Source organism: Eriocheir sinensis, chromosome 56 (assembly GCF_024679095.1).
Source record: "Eriocheir sinensis breed Jianghai 21 chromosome 56, ASM2467909v1, whole genome shotgun sequence".
Lineage (NCBI taxonomy): Eukaryota > Metazoa > Arthropoda > Malacostraca > Decapoda > Varunidae > Eriocheir > Eriocheir sinensis.
The window spans coordinates 1,252,354-1,267,674 of NC_066564.1; the positions used below are offsets into that span (position 1 = coordinate 1,252,354).

At 46.4% G+C, this 15,321-nt stretch overlaps 1 protein-coding gene across 10 annotated transcripts in view; it reads right to left on the reverse strand.

The window, feature by feature from the left end:
- Positions 1 to 15,321, reverse strand: part of LOC126984150 (FYVE and coiled-coil domain-containing protein 1-like) — a 46,325-nt gene that overhangs the window by 18,568 nt on the left and 12,436 nt on the right. The window contains exon 1 of one of the 10 annotated variants that reach the window (XM_050837537.1): positions 8,922 to 9,280. The exons of 8 other annotated variants lie outside the window; for them this stretch is intronic. The gene's annotated coding sequence lies outside the window, so the exon portion shown is untranslated. Of the gene's footprint in view, positions 1 to 8,911; positions 9,281 to 15,321 lie in introns of those variants that run through there. One more of the 10 variants, XM_050837539.1, reaches the window with a different exon arrangement.

The window sequence follows — 15,321 nt, forward strand, 5'->3', positions numbered from 1 at the left end:
TGACTCAACTCCAGGTGGCACCCAGACGCCTCAGGTGGCACCCTCACGTGACTATACCTGCCAACCCCCCTCCCCCCCCTTTCAAGCACAGATGAAACCCCCCCACCCCCTGCCAGCTCCCCAGATGTGCATGCAAGCTTGAGAGAACGCGCGGCCAATCAACTTTGTGTTCCTCGAGCTAATAATAATACCCACCAGCCTCACCCTCCCTCCACGTGTGTGTGTGTGTGTGTGTGTGTTCTGGGTGAGTCACAGTGAAATATAAAAGTATTGTTCTCGTGCTTTTGTTCAGTTTCCACACGCCGCGTCATCTACCTCGGTCTAGTCCAATGGTCCACCCAGAGCCAACCAGGCCGCGACTCTTCCCCGCTATTCGGAACTTGCGACTTTTTAAAACTGTCCTCAGGCGTCAACTTGCTGCCATTGCGTAAGGCCTGAAGTTTAGTTCCCATGAGTAACCGTTGCCTTTGTTTTCTGGCACACTTGCACAGTGAATCAACATTGTTTTCACCATGATGACACCTTCTGCACGACGATTTTCAGAAACGAATCAAAACAGCATCTCCTAAAACCAAACATGTATCCTTAGTTGTATAATCACACACTACTGCCTGGGGGTTGGGATGGCATGCTCCTCCCTTCTCCTTTGTTGTTTACTTGCAACAATAAACATTCAATCACTCAATCTTTCATCAACCATCACTTCACAACGGGCCTGTCACAAAACAAAGAGGATAAAAACATATAGGTACAGATGGTAGGAGGAAAAAAAAAGATGTCTTAGAAGTTTGTTAGTCAGCAAATGAAACCCTTTGTGAAGACCAACCTGCTCCTGCCCATCACACCTTCCTGGCTGACACACCTCACGCCCCCTTCATCACCCAACCCCCCACCCCCCGCTCCCCCGACACGGACGACTCAACGACACCTAAATGTACTGACGCTACTCTCGGTTTTCCCAGGGTGGTCGGGGTCGGGAAGGGGTGAGGGGAGGGGGGTTAAGAGGAGGTTGTAAAGGGGGGGAGGAGGGGAGAGCGTGGGAGTGAGGAAGGGAGGGCAAGGAGGGGAGGAAGTGAGAGGTTTGGGAGGCACTGACATGGAGGGAGAGGGGCGGCACCACTACGTTTGAGGGGAAATTCCAAAACACTTAAAATTTGGAGCGTGTTACTTCCTCGTGTGTGAGGGGCTTCGTGGTGCAGTGGTCAGCACACTCGGCTCACAATCGGGAGAGTCAGGGTTCAATTCCCGGGCGGAGTGGAAAAATTTTGGTGGCTTTTCCGATACCCTACGCCCCTGTCTACCCAGCAGTGAATGGGTACCAGGTATTAATCGGGGGTTGTGTCCCGTCACCTGCTCCTGTCTCTCTCCGGCATATGACCACAGATGTTGCGCCGACTAAACGAAACTTTCCGACTTTCCTCGTGTGTGTGTGTGTGTGTGTGTGTCCTCTTCCCCTCTTCTCCTCGGCCAGTGACTCACGACCACACACTCCCCCTTGAAAAGCCTTGGGACAAACAAAGGAACCTAACCTAACCTCTAATGCACGCACCTCCCCATATCTCAAACATTTCATTCAAGGCTTAACATACAAACATTCGATAAGGCTTTTGTATAGGTTGTGCGTATCTAATGTTTAGTTTTATGAGCCTAGTGAGAGTTTGACAAGACTTCTGCACCATGAACGCGAAAAACCATTCATGAGAACGCGAGTGAGCTTTGTGGCCTTTGGAAGAATACTTGTTGTGAGAGCCGAGAACGCCTTAGAGTACGGACCTCAATACCACACCTGAGAGCCAGTCTGGTCACACGTTTGGTATTGAAGACATACCAACAACGCCTCCCGTCTCTCTGCTCCTTCTCTTCCTCCTTCTTCTTCCCTTCTATATCAACAACACCGTCTCTCTACACTTCTCTTCGTCCTAATCCTTCCCTTCTATATCAACAACGCCGTCTCTCTGCCACTTCTCTTCGTCCTAATCCTTCCCTTCTATATCAACAACGCCGTCTCTCTACACTTCTCTTCGTCCTAATCCTTCCCTTCTATATCAACAACCACCTATGCCTTATATCCCGCCTCTATACCTCCATTCTTCCTTCTCTGTGCAGTACTATATCTTTCCCCTTTTATGCTTCTATATAAAAATTAAGGTGATGACGGAGATCAATAAAGCAAGAGATTAATAAATTCATAGCTCGGGTAAAGGTAACGTTGGGGGCATAAGAGTGTTTCTCCTCCGTGGTGCAGTGGATAGCGTGCCTACCTACGATTCCGCTGGCCCAGGTTCAGGGTTCATATTTTGTGGCTGAGTAAAACTGTAAATATATAGTAGCTCCTTCACATTCGTAGCCTTGCATTCTTGAGTCCCCGTCAGCAAAATTTTATACGGAATGGTGAGTGACTTTTCCATTTATTTATATTTCTCCTTTATCTGTTTTGGCGCGAGTTTTAAGTTTTAATGGCGCGATGGGTTCTCTCTCTCTCTCTCTCTCTCTCTCTCTCTCTCTCTCTCTCTCTCTCTCTCTCTCTCTCTCTCTCTCTCTCTCTCGCCCCTGGAAGCCCCCTCTGTGACGTCACGATCTATTTCTGTCGGCAGTAGCACCTTGAATCTTCCTCCTCCTCCTCCTCCTCCTCTTCCTCCTCCTCCTTTTCCCCACCAGACACAACAAAGTCACCGGCTCTCCCACTTTCTCCCTCCTCTTCCTCCTCTTCCTCCTCTCTATATATGCACCCAAGTCAATGTTCCTCTGCCTCCTCCCTTTCCCTTTCCTCTTCCTCTTCCTCTTCCCCTCGTGCCCACAAATTCACTCGCTCTCCCTTTCATTTTTCTCCTTCCTCTTCCGCCTCCCCTAACACACCCATGTCTGATTTACTGCTCCTCTCCTCCTCCTCCTCCTCCTCCTCCTGTAATACCCCCTAAAGAAGTCACTGGCTCTTCTCTTCCTTTTCCTCTTTTTCCTTTACAGTTTCCCGAAGTTACGGACCTCCTCCTCCTCCTCTTCCTCCTCCGATGATGATGATGATGATGATGGTGATGATAATGATGATGATGTCCCCAAACAGGCACTTTCCTCCTTTTCATTTAATGCTTCCAAAAAAAGTAATGAGTTTCTTTTCCTCTTCCTCTAATGTCCTCAGTGTTCCCAATATAGCTTTCCTCCTCCTCTTCCTCCTCCTCCTCCTCCTCCAATGCTCCCAAACAAAGTCACGAGTTCCTCCTCCTCCTCCTCCTTTTCCTTTTCTTCTCCATTGAAAGTCTCCAAACAAACTCACTGGTCCTCCTCCTCCTCCTCCTCCTTTTCCTCTTCTTCTCCATTGAAAGTCTCCAAACAAACTCACTGGTCCTCCTCCTCCTCCTCCAACCATGTGGTGACGAGGAAAATACTGGGAATGTATAAAAAAAAAAGGAATAGTCTTTGTGGATAGGTCTGTAGGGACGAAGGGAGAAGGAGCGGCTGGTGTTTGTTGACAGAAATTTATACCCGTATTAGGCAGACACAACAAAGAAAATAAAGCATTAATCACAGTCAACCTTTCGTGACAGTAAAAGACGAGTCAAGTATAAATATAATCATGCATGTCGCCACTCAGGATGAAAAAAAAAAAAAGTAGATATATATTACCCAGAAACACACACACACACACACACACACACACACACACACACACACACACACACACACGTACACGATATAAAATGTAAAGTATATACCGGTATGTATGATTATCCACTAAACCGCTCAGAATATAAAAAAAAAAAAAATGATGTACATTACCCAGAACACACACAAGAAAAAAAAATCTAAATAAAAATAAATAACAAAATAATAAATAGTAGAAATAGGAACCACTAAACCACTCAGGATAAAGAAGAAGATGAATATTTCCCATTAACTCAAACACTCAAGCAATTTCAGCAAGATCATTGAGCGGCCCAGAGAGACGCAGACAAGATGAATTAGCCTTCCTTGCACTGGCCTGAGGAGCGAACATCTGGCCACGCCCTCAGGTATGCAAGGGGGTGAGGGTGAAGGGGTGAGGAGGAGGGGGCAGGCAGTGACACATCAGCAAAGGGGGATAGGAGGGGAGGGGTATGATGTGGGGGCAGGTGAGGGAAGGGCGAAACACAGGTAGGATGGAGAGGTTGCAGGTGGGATAGGGGGGTGAAGGTGGGATAGGGGAAGGGGTGAAAGAGGAATGAGGGGTTCTTGGGTATGATGAAGGGACAGAGAAGGGGAAGGGGTAAAGAACGTGAGGCAAGGGCGAAACACAGGTAGGATAGAGAGGTTGAAGGTTGGATAGGGGGTTGAAGGTGGGATAGGGAGAAGGGTGAAAGAGGAATGAGGGGTTTTGGGGTATGATGAAGGGACAGGGATGGGGTAGGGAAAAGGAGCGTGGGGCAAGAACGAGAGAGAGAGAGAGATGGGGTTGAGGGGTTGAAGATGGGATAGGGGAAGGGGGTAAAGGGGGTGAGGGGGAAATGAGGGGTTCTGGGTATGAAGAAGGGACAGGTATAAGGAGAAGGGGTAAGGAGCGTTAGGCAAGGACCGAAACACAGGTGGGATAGGGGAAGGGAATGGTCGGATGGGAGGGGAGGGGGTGAAGATGGAGTGAGTTGGGGGGTGAGGGGGGACGGGCAGGCACACACGCTGAGAAACAAACAAAAAGAAAGTTGAAAAAAAGAACGTGCCAGCTGCTCCCCCCCCCGGGCTCGTGGCTGCCGGGAGGTTTTAGCGCTGCGCCCCTCCTTAATCTTTCAACTTATTTACTCGACTTTTCTATCTCTTCTTTTTTTTTTAGTTAAAGTGTTTACAGGAACAATAAAGATGTGTGTTTACGCATACTTATGAATCTCGTCACTCGTTTCTATATTGGTCTTTTCACACATAGTACATATTCTTTTAAAATTATTCGCCTTTTTGTGAATATATAAACGAAATTGACGACATAGAATTAAATCAAACTTTTGGAAGGTGAAGTTCCTTTCCATATGAAGTTAGCAAATGTCTTATAATTACGAAGAGACCAAATAGGAGTTAATAAATGCCCCCTGTGTGTTGTCTTTGCATAACAGGTGTAAGTAATGACTGGGAGGGCGGAAAAAAACAGGTATAAAGGAAATCCACAACCTTCACGGGCCTCTTTTATGTGTGTTCCAGCGTGTGTTTGTGTTGCTTGAGTTGCGTGTGTGTTCAAGGGGGGTAATGTTTGTGCGTTCCAGGAGGTGTCTGTGATGTTTGTGTGTTCCAGGGGGAGTATTTGTATTGTGTGTGTTCTAGGTCTTTGTGTTGCTTGTGTTCCAGGGGGCGTGTTTCTATTGTGTTCCAGAGGGTGTTTGTTTTGTGTGTGTGTTCTAGGGTGTGTTTGTGTTCTGTGTGTGTTCCAGGGGGTGTCTATTGTTTGTGTTCCAGGGATGTGTTCGTGTGTTCAAAGAGGTGTTTGTATTGTGTATTCCAGGGGTGTAAGTCACTAATGTATATAAGGGTACAGTGTTGTTTGAGTGTTCCAGTAGGTGTGTTTGTGTTGTTTGAGTGTTCCAGGAGGTGTGTTTGTGTTGTTTGAGTGTTCCAGGAGGTGTGTTTGTGTTGTTTGAGTGTTCCAGGAGGTGTGTTTGTGTTGTTTGAGTGTGTTCCATGGTGTTCGTGTGTTCCAGCTTTTATTTTGTTTGTGTTCCAGGGAGTGTTTATGTTGGTGTTTGTGTTCCAGGGGTAGTGTTTGTACTGTTTGTGTGTTCATGTGTGTGTGTGGGGGGGGGGGGAGGGGGGGTCGGTATGAGGCAATAATCGGGCCTGTTTACAAATAGGGACAAAGAGTCTTGATCGCGCGACTTCTAATTTAAACTCAGGGGCAGAACATTCCTTAACCTTTTTCAAGCCAAGTGGAATCTACGGCGGTTGTTTTGTCTGCTTAGTTTATTTATTTTTCTTCCAAAGAGATTAGAGGAGGAAAACGTGAAGGTGGGTGGCGTGGCAAATTTCCGGCATATCCAACGCTTACTCATTCCCTCCCTCCCTCCCTCCATCTTCCTTTCCCATTCCACCTCCCCTTTATCTTTCTCTCTTTCTGTCTAACCTAACCTAACCTAACCTAACCTTACCTAACTTAACCTAATCTTACCTAACCTAACTTAACCTAATCTTACCTAACCTAACTTAACCTAATCTTCCTTTCCCATTCCACCTCCCCTTCATCTTTCTCTCTTTCTGTCTAACCTAACCTAACCTAACCTAACCTAACCTTACCTAACCTAACCTAATCTTACTTAACCTAACCTAATCTTCCTTTCCCATTCCACCTCCCCTTCATCTTTCTCTCTTTCTGTCTAACCTAACCTAACCTAACCTAACCTTACCTAACCTAACCTAATCTTACCTAACCTAACTTAACCTAATCTTACCTAACCTAACCTAATCTTCCTTTCCCATTCCACCTTCCCTTTATCTGTCACCCTTTCCACCTATACATTCAGGAAATTGGTGTTGCATATTTCTGACATACCCAACACTTTCCCATTCCTTCCCTTCCTCCATCTTCCTTTTCCCTTCCACCTTCCCTTCATCATTCTCTCTTTTCATCAACAGACTCATGCGCTGCGCCTTCGTGGAATGGTGGAGGCGGAAGCAGACTGATTACTAACATTGCATAAGGCGAAGTAGGTAGAGAGGGAGGAAGACGGACACTATGGGGCGTATTTTAAAACATTGCATCGCCCAAGTTCACACATTTGCCAAGGCTTTCGTAGGAGTTTTGGGCATTTCCAGGAGTAGTTTTATGACCCTGGTAGTAGTTTGACCGTTCCTCTGTATACCATGAACCTAACGAAACACTAGAACCCGATTGACCCCCTCTTTGACCTTTAGAAATAGGCTAGTTGATGTAAGAAGTGAAATGTCTTAGAATACCTACCTATAAGCCGCCGGTTCATTAGCCTCTGAACACCTGAGACGCAGCGAACGAGGAAACGAAAGTGAAAGGGTCGAGAGAGAGAGAAGGAAACAGAGGACGTAAGAAGAGATAAGATTATGTAAATGGAGGGAGAGAAGGATAGGGTAATAATATCTTGAAATACACAACAAACAAACAAGAAATCAAGAAGTAAATACAATTAATGAAATATGAGCGACATGAGGAATTGGAACTGGAGAGAAACAGACATGACTGGGTGGCTGGATTTAGGAACGGAGGAGGAAGGAAGATTCGTGGAAGAGACATGTAAGATTGAATTAGTTAAAGAATGGAGAGAAAAGAGGTGAGTGGGTGGGTGGATTGAGAGACAGAGGAGGCAAGAAACATGTTAAAGACTGACATGGAAAAAGAATGAAGAGAAAAGGCGTGACTGGGTGGAGGGAAGAATCATGTTAAAGACTGACATGGTAAAATAATGGAGAGAAATAGACGTGAGTGGGTAGTTGATGGCTGAATTTGGGAACGGGAGAGGCAAAAGACGTGTAGAAGACTGGCTGAAACTGGCTGGGACGAAGACTGCGGAAGGGCGGGGTGGAGGAACGATAGTATGAAGTGAGGGTTTGGGAAGACATTCGCTAACTGAAAGGGAAGGGAAGGGAAGGGAAAGGAAGGGAAGGAAAAGGAAGGGAAGGGAAGAGTAGGGGTGGGAAGGGAAGAGATGGAAAGGAAGGGAAAGGAAGGGGTGAGAAGGGAAGGGAAGGGAAAGGAAGGGAAAGGAAAGGGAGGGAAGGGAAAGACAAGGGAAGGGAAAAAAGAGGAAAGGGAAGGGAAGGAAAGGGAAGGGAAGGGAAAGGAAGGGAAGGGAAGGGAAAGGAAGGGAAAGGAAAGGGTGGGAAGGGAAGGAAAAAGAAAGATAAGGGAAGGGAAAGGAAGGAAAGGGAAAGGAAGGGAAGGAAGGGAAGGAAAGGAAGGAAGGAAAGGGAAAGGAAGGAAGGAAGGAAGGAAGGGAGAAGGAAGGAAGGAGAGAGATGGAAGGAAGGAAGGGAAGGGAAGGGAAGGAAAAAGAAAGACAAGGGAAGGGAAAGGAAGGAAAGGGAAGGGAAAGGAAGGGAAGGGAAGGGAAAGGAAGGAAAGGAAAGGAAAGGAAAGGGAAGGGAAAGGAAGGAAAAGGAAGGGAAGGGAAAAGAAGGGGTGGGAAGGGAAGAGAAGGAAAAGGAAGGAAAAGGAAGGGAAAGGAAGGGGTGGGAAGGGAAGGGAAGGGAAGACTCCGGAAGGGCGGGATGGAGGAACGATAGTATGAAGTGAGGGTATGATAAGACATTCGCTAACTGACTGAGTGACTGATTTAGTGGAGATTGAGGGAGCAATAGAGAACGATGAGACACTTGGTTTTACTTAAGAGGAAAAAATCAAGATAAAAGATAAGAAATGCGGATGAATGGCAGATAGGAGAGGGCAGCTTTGATAAAATAAACTAAGACACTTAAAAATTTAATGACACAAAAAAATCGACTTCTCTGAGGCTTAGCCCGAGACAAACAGGGATTAATAACCTCCGTGTTGGTAACCAGGTTGGTCAGGCCAGGGAACAAAACAGGGGTAAGTAATGACATAAATAGCAGTAATAACGCAAACAAAAGGCTATTAAGTAATGACATAAAAGACAGCAATAACGCAAAAATAAGACAGCAATAACGCAAAAAAAGACAGCAATAACGCAAAAATAAGACAGCAATAACGCAAAAAAAGACAGCAATAACGCAAAAAAAGACAGCAATAACGCAAAAAAAGACAGCAATAACGCAAAAAAAAGACAGCAATAACGCAAAAAGACAGCAATAACGCAAAAAAAGACAGCAATAACGCAAAAAAAGACAGCAATAACGCAAAAAAAGACAGCAATAACGCAAAAAAAGGCTATTAGTAAGTAATAACATAAAAGACAGCAATAACGCAAAAAAAAAAGCTATTAAATGTAAACACGCACACAATTACACACTCACAAACCTCTATTTACCTCGTTTCCGAAGTCAAGGCTTAGGGAACATAATCACACACGCATACACGATCACACGCGTCTGGTCTTTCTTTTATAATTTTCTTTCGATTTTCCTTCAATGTTCACTTCCACAGTCAAACCAAAAGAGTAGCAATCGAGTGCATACAACGTTTTTTTCTCTGGCAGTCGATGAGAATGTGTTGATGCTGCTGGAGAGGAAGAGGGAGGACGAGGAAAGACTCAACTCGGGTCTGTCGCAAGCAATACACCAAGGCAGTGCGATATCGAGTGACTGCAGAATATGATACGTGTGTGTGTGTGTCAGAGAGGAGGGTTGCCCACTGACTGACTGCCTGACTAGCTTCACTGGCTGGCTGGTTCTCTGGCTTCCTTTGGCCCCTTCGTAACACTGGCACTGTGCCCAACACGGTGCCTACCCTGCCCCACCATGGCACCATCCCATCCACCACTCCTACCACCACCACCACAGCCGCCGCCACCACTACAGCAATCTCATCGTCATCTCTTACGAACCAACAACTATTCTTTGTCAACACCACAAAAACAACACCTACTACTACTACTACTACTACTTCTAGACTGCTTCTGCCGCTAGTAACGTTCCTCACCCACCACATCCACCACTTCTACCACCACCACAACACCGCCGCCACCACTACAGCAATCTCATCGTCATCTCTTACGAACCAACTACTATTCTTTGTCAACACCACAAAAAACAACACCTACTACTACTACTATTACTTCTAGACTGCTTCTGCCGCTAGTAACGTTTTTATAGTAACGTTCCTCACCACAGTTCTCGTCATGCCATTTATTACGTATTTTGAACCTTCCTCGAATACTCTAGAAACTTTCTTCGCCGAAATAATAACACTAGCCAGATTGAAATCGCATGCCAGGAATTCTCTCTCTCTCTCTCTCTCTCTCTCTCTCTCTCTCTCTCTCTCTCTCTCTCTCTCTCTCTCTCTCTCTCTCTCTGAAAAAAATAAATGCTTTGTGTATAGACCAGGGGCTCCCAACTGGTGAGTCGCGAGGCCTTGCTAGGAACGGCTTGAAGGAATTATTTTTATAGCATATCGTCTCGGGGTAGTTTCTGTGTTTTAATTCTACTGGTGTTCCATGCTTCTGGTGGCGAGTGTTGGGAGGGAACGTCGGGGCATCTTTCAGGGGCATGTCAGGGCCGGGTATGCTTGGAAATGGGTGTGTTAGAAAAGTGTAAAACAAACTGCTGATATCAGAAGGTCCCGTAGGAGTGTTGGTAGGGAAAGGAAGGGAAGGGAAGGGAAGGGAAAGAAAGGGAAAGGAACGAAAGGGAAGGGAAGGGAAGGGAAGGGAAGGAAAAGAAAATGAACGAAAGGGAAGGGAAAGGAAGGAAAAAAAGAAAAGGGGGTAAAATGGAAGGGGAGAAAAAGAAAAAAAAAAAGGAAAAGAAAGGGAAGGGAACAGCAGAAGGGAGAGATGCGAGAGGAAAGGCAAGGAAAGGGAAGGTGAGGAAAGGTAAGGAAATGGTAAGGGAAGAAGGGAGAGGAAAAGAAGAGGAAGGGAATGAAAGGAAAAGAGAAAAAAAAAAGGAAGGGAAGAATAAGTGAGGAAAAGAAAAAGGGAAAAGGGAAGGGGAGTAGGAAAATAGGCAAGGAAAACAGAAGGAATAAAGGGAGAGGAATAGAAGGGATGGGAAGGGAAAAGAAGGCAAGGGAAGGAGGAAAGGAAGGGCGGTAGAGCGAGGGGAGTGAAGCAAATAGAAGGAGAATGTTAAATAGGAAGGAAGGAAATAACAACGGGGGGAGGAAGGAAGGAAAGAAGGGGTGGGGTTGGGGGGAGAAGGGGAAGCGGAATTAACATGTTGGCGCAGTTGGCTCCATCAGTCCATTACACCGTCAAAAACAACACACGAAAAAAAATTACCCATCGATACACGCTCCAAAATAATAATGACGGGACGGACACAGGGGCGCTCAAGTGGCCAACACCTGAGGGCATAAATGACAGGTGTGGGCGGTGGACAGGTGATGGGGTGGGGGAGGAGGAGGTAGGTGGGGAGACGAGGGGAGATTGTGGGGTGTGATGGGGTATCCTGGCGACGGTTCTGGGAGCGTTGATGGGGAAGGGAAGGGAAGGGAAGGGAAGGGAAGGGAAAGGGTGGGTAGGAAGTAGAAGGGATGGGAAAGGAAGGGAAGGGGTGGGAAAGGATGGGAAGGGAAGGGAAGGGAAGGGAAGGGAACAGGAGGAAGGGAATGAGAAGAGAAAGAAAGACAAGGGAAGGGAAGGGAAGGGGTGAGATGGAAAAGAAAAACGGAAGGGACAGAAAAAAGAAGAGAAAAAATTGAAGTGGTGAAAATGAGAATAAAAAGAAAGGAAAGGAAAGGAAAGAAAAAAGAAGGGAGAGGAGATGAGAGAAGAGGAAAAGAAATGAAAGCAAGAAAAGGGAAGAGGAGGAAAGGGATGGAAATGAGAAGAGTAGAGAGAGGAAGAAAAGAAAGGGAAGATCAGGGAAAGGAAAGGAAGGGAGGAGGAGGAGGAGGAGGAGGAGATGAAAAGAGAACAAATAGAAGGGATGGGATGGGAAGGGAAAAAAAGGAAAGGAAGGGCGGAAAAGAGAGTGGGAGGAAAGTGAAAGAAACAGGAAGAGAAGGTAAAAAAAAAAAAAGAAAGGAAAGAAGGAGGGAAATAATAACGGGGAGGTGAAGGAAGAGGAGGAAGGAGAAAGACGAAGGGGGGTGGAGGGCGAGCAAGAAGAAGGGGTGAAGGGAGTGAAGGGGTATCCTGGCAACGGTTCTGCAAATGATGATAGGGAAGGGAGGGTATGTAGAGGGCGACTAAGAAGAAGAAGGGGTTGAGGGGGGGGGTGAAGGTGGGTGGGTGGGGGGGCAGGGTCACTTCGGGGTAAACATTGAGTGCACAAAAGACGCGATAACAACCCGATGCGTCACTCACGCCAACACGAATAGCTAGGCACGTGTTGCTCATTCCACGTGCATAAGCTTATTTATACGGACTGTTGTGGATTCTTGGGTGAGTGAGTTAGCAGGTGACGGAGGTGCGGCAGGTGGCGGCGACGCGGACCACGAGGCGAGGAGGAGATAGAGACAGAGACGGAGAAAAATGAGACGCACCTTGAACCTTGCCTGAGCCCCTGGCCCTCAACGAAAACGGGGGAGCGGGAGAAAATGAAGTTAGGCGACGCACTTTCAAGAGGAGAGTGAAAGAATGGGATGAGAAGGTAAGAGAAGGGAAGGGAAGAAAGGAAAGGAAAGGGATGGTGAGAAAGGGAGGTTAAGGAAGAGAAGGGAAGGGAAGGGATGGGAAGGAAAAACAAAAGGAAAAGAGGGGAAAGGGAAGGGATGGGAAGGAAAAACAAAAGGAAAAGAGGGGAAAGGGAAGGGAAAACGAAGAGGAGAGGACAACATGAGGGAGGAAGAAAGGGAACTGAATAGAAGGGAAGGGAAGGGTAGGGAAGGGATAGGAAGGAAAAACAAAATGAAAAGAAAGGAAAGGGAAGGGAAAACGAACATGAGGGAGGAAGAAAGGGAAATGAATAGAAAGGATGGGAAGGGAATGAGAAGAGAAGGAAAGGAAAGGAGGAAAGGTGGGAGGAGAAGGTAAGGGAGGAAGGAAGGAAGGAAGGAGACAACAATGGAGAGGTGAGGCAAGAGGAAGGAGGGGAAGGAGTGGGGGAGAAGGATAATTAATAAAATGTTGGCGCAGTTAGCTTCACCTGTCCATTACACCGTCATAACAACACACAGGTGGTGGCGACGCGAACCCACGAGGCGAGTAGTAGTAGTAGTAGTAGTAGTAGTAGAAGGAGGAGGAGGAGGAGAGGCACAGACGAAAAAAGAAAGCACCCAAAGCCCTAGATCCTTAACGAAATGGGGGGCAAGGGAGGGGGAGGGGGGCGCACTTTTGGGAGGAGAGTGAAAGAAATGGGAAGAGAAGGTATTAGAAAGGAAGGAAGGAGGGAAACAACAACGGGGGAGGTGAGGAAAGATGAGGGGAAGGGTGGGGGTGGGAGGGGGAACTCATATGTTGGCGCAGTTAGCTTGGCCTAACCTAACCAAACCAAGCCTTGAAATGGTAACCTAACCTAACCAAACCTAGCCTCTGAAATGGTAACCTAACCTAACCAAACCTAGCCTCTGAAATGGTAACCTAACCTAACCAAACCTAGCCTCTGAAATGGTAACCTAACCTAACCAAACCAAGCCTTGAAATGGTAACCTAACCTAACCAAACCTAGCCTCTGAAATGGTAACTTAACCTAACCAAACCAAGCCTCTGAAATGGTAACCTAACCTAACCAAACCTAGCCTCTGAAATGGTAACTTAACTTAACCAAACCTAGCCTCTGAAATGGTAACCTAACTTAACCAAACCTAGCCTCTGAAATGGTAACTTAATCTAACCTAACCTAGCCTCTGAAATGGTAACCTAACCTAACCAAACCTAGCCTCTGAAATGGTAACTTAATCTAACCAAACCTAGCCTCTGAAATGGTAACTTAACTTAACCAAACCTAGCCTCTGAAATGGTAACCTAACCTAACCAAACCTAGCCTCTGAAATGGTAACTTAACCTAACCAAACCTAGCCTTGAAATGGTAACTTAACCTAACCAAACCTAGCCTCTGAAATGGTAACTTAACCTAACCAAACCTAGCTTCTGAAATGGTAACTTAACCTAACCAAACCTAGCCTCTGAAATGGTAACCTAACCTAACCAAACCAAGCCTCTGAAATGGTAACTTAACCTAACCAAACCTAGCCTCTGAAATGGTAACCTAACCTAACCAAACCTAGCCTCTGAAATGGTAACCTAACCTAACCAAACCTAGCCTCTGAAATGGTAACTTAACTTAACCAAACCTAGCCTCTGAAATGGTAACCTATACTTCTGAATCCTACCCTATCCTTGTTTGACAGTCTGGCCCTCCCTTTCTTTCCTTCAAAATCCTAACCCATCTCTCTTAAATGATAACCCAACGTCTGTATATGACAAGCTATGTATCAAACGAGCTCAGAACTCCACTATTTCGATAGGGTTAATGTTTTCCAACGTTCCTTCTGCTAATTCAAAAGTGGAGGTGGGGAGCAGACGTTGGCTACAGGTGGAGGCAAAGAGAGGCACAGGGGCGTATTTTAAGACACCATCGCTTCTCACATCAACTATTTCTAAAGGTCAAACAGGGGATCAATCTGATTTTCATGAGTGTTTTTCAAGGTTCATGGCACAGAAGAAGGGTCAAACTACCACCAGGGTCATAAAACTACCCCTGGAAAGGCCTACAGCTCCTACGAAAGCCATGTCAAATATGTGAACTTGGGCGACGAAATGTTTTAAAATACGACCCACAGACCGCGGCGAAAGAAACACGTCCTGACCCTCAACGTATCAGGGGGAGGGAGGGGGAAGGAGGGGGAGGAGGCAGGCGGCGCACTTTCTTATAAATAGCTCGTGTGACTGCTGCGTGTCCTCGTCGCCTGACACGCTGAGGAGACGGAGGAGCCACGGCACTTCACGGGGCGGCGAAGGGCGAGGGTACGGGCGGGATGACGCATGGCAGGGCGGTAAAAATAAGTAACTGAGTGCCTTCCCACGGTCACCAAGCAGGCAGGCACAAATGGCAGGCTGTTTTCTTTTTTTCTTTTCCTTTTTTACAGCATGGGAGGCAGATTAAGGGCAAAATAAGCAGAAACAGTAACAAAAAAGCCCGCTACTACTACTCCGACGAAAGAAAATAGAGCGAGAAGCGAAAAGAGAGGTCATTTTCTTGATACTCCCCACACATCCATTTTACGACACCGAGAGAACACGCAACAGTGACTGAAAACGTTCCTGCGGTGACCAAGCAAGCACGTCCATGGGAATATATTTTACGATTCCAAGAGAGCATCCTTCTTCCGTCTTCCCCCGTCAGAGGTTCTTATGCATGGCCGCGGAAAGTGAGTGCATGAGCGGGCATTCCCACGGCCAGCAAGCAGCAAGCACTCACACATTAATTTTATGGTTCCCGGAAAGCGCACTATTTCCCAGGTTAGGTTCGAAATCCCAATCATATGTGACCGGTAAAAATAAGGAACAGAAATATTACGGACCTTACTGTAGTGGTGATGGGGAGAGATTCAAATTCCAGCAAGCACTCACACATTAATTTTACGGTTCCCGGAAAGCGCACTATTTCCCAGCTTAGGTTCGAAATCCCAATCATATGTGACCGGTAAAAATAAGTGACAGAAGTATTACGAACCTTACTATAGTAGGTTTTTTACAACAAAGGAGACAGCTCAAGGGCACACACAAAAAAGGAAACAATAACCAAAAAAAAAAAAAAAAAAAACGCTACTCGCTGCTCCTAAAAAAAGAATCACAAGAGGTGGCCGAAAGAGAGGTCAATTTC